Genomic DNA, 1,640 nt, shown 5'->3' with positions numbered 1-1,640 from the left:
TTGGGAGTTTGTCGGAGTGCCCTGAGACAGACATGGGTGCAGACAATGACCCCCGGGACCCTGGAGAATTCCGCAATGCGCAGCAATGCAATCTGGCGCTCCAATTGCTTGTCCCTGGTCAGGAGGAATGAGATGTAGTCGGCCCTCCTCCTATACAGAGCATCTGTGACCTCCTGAGCGATGTGTAGGCTGCAAACGGCGAGACGTTGCACGTGTCCGCAGTGGCAGCTTGGAAGGACCCAGTCTCATAAAAGTTGAGAGTCATGGTCACCTTGGATGCCACGCTCAGGGCTGTCCTCACCTGTGTCTATGGCTCCAATTGTGCCTGCAGGAGATTACAGAGCTCACTCACGTCCTTCCCAAATCTCAGTCTGTGCAGGCACTGATCACCATTCATATCAGTGTGTAAGAATTGCGAGCGCAAGACCCTTTCTAGATATGGCCTGTCACCCCCACGCCTGTGTAGCCGTCTTGCTCTGTGATGTGACTCATTGGCTTCTCCCTGCTGCTCTGCTGCCTCCTCCACCTCTGCAAGCTGCTGCTGTCCAGCATCCAGCTGCGCTGCAGGCTGCATCCTGGCCTGCTCACCCAGTATCTGGTGCCCTGGTGCCCTGGCCAATATTTCTCCCTCAACCAACATTACAAAAAGCAAATTATCTGGTCACTATCATGTTGCAGTTTGTGGGAGTTTGCCGTGTGCAAGTTGGCTGCTGCGTTTCCTATATTACAACAGTGACTACACTCCAAAAGTACTTCATTATCTGTAAAGCGCTTCTCGGCCTTTTGGCTAAGATCATGCGTAACTGACCTGACAGGGGAGTAGCCACCATGACCTCCGGGTGGTTCTCCCTGGATCAGGAAGGTATATGCTTGCTTTTTTGGAAACAGGAGGTGGGTGGGGTGGCTTGACCCATCCACCTCCACGGAGGTGTGTGGGGGACCTGACCCATCCACCTCCATGGCACGAACCTGGTATTGCAGTACTTCCAGGAACGGTGCAGTGGCTCTAGGCCTTTTGGCTAAGAGCATTGGCGCAGAGTGATCCTTGGCGTGTGCAAGGTGACCTCTGGCGTTTGTGATTTGACAAAGAATTGGAACGATTGGCTACGAATTTCAAAAAAAAAAAAATCTGTAAAGCGCTTTGAGACGTCCGGTGGTCGTGAAAGGTGCTAAATGAATGCAAATCTTTCTTTTTTTTATGAGTGCTATTGTTTGTTTATATACTGTATCATCGCCTGTATTTTACTGTTTCATATCTGTAAAACTTTCAAAACACATGCCAAGAAAATGAAGGTGTCTGGAGTCTGATTCACACTGCACTACAGTTAAAACCTCAAACATGTTTTGTGCGGTCGTAGAGCTGCTGATTTCTGCCCTGTTCAACTTAATTACCTTCCAGAACTGATGGCCAGCTCGCTATCACTCATTTTTTGTCCGGCGATAAAAGTTGAAATTACTATGTGAACAGTCTCAGTTGTATCTGAAGATTAAGACCAGCATATAAATAAATGTGTACAAATTTCAAACTCTGATGATCACGGGCATTGAATGCTGCTCTGTACTACCCTCCGTAGGAAAACCTTTGCAACCTCTGCATATCACCAAGTGTTAGCCAAGAGCCAAAAAACCTGCCACGTATG

The 1,640-nt window shown here is 48.7% G+C and overlaps 1 pseudogene; it reads left to right on the top strand.

Annotated features, from left to right (window-relative positions):
• The first annotated feature begins 767 nt into the window (after window positions 1–767).
• Window positions 768–1,006, top strand: LOC139275400 (U2 spliceosomal RNA; annotated as a pseudogene).
• Window positions 1,007–1,640: the final 634 nt, after the last annotated feature.

This window comes from Pristiophorus japonicus, chromosome 10 (genome assembly GCF_044704955.1).
Source record: "Pristiophorus japonicus isolate sPriJap1 chromosome 10, sPriJap1.hap1, whole genome shotgun sequence".
NCBI classification, from domain to species: Eukaryota; Metazoa; Chordata; class Chondrichthyes; family Pristiophoridae; genus Pristiophorus; species Pristiophorus japonicus.
Note: the sequence above shows the minus strand (reverse complement) of the source record. Positions and strands in the feature narration are given on the sequence as shown.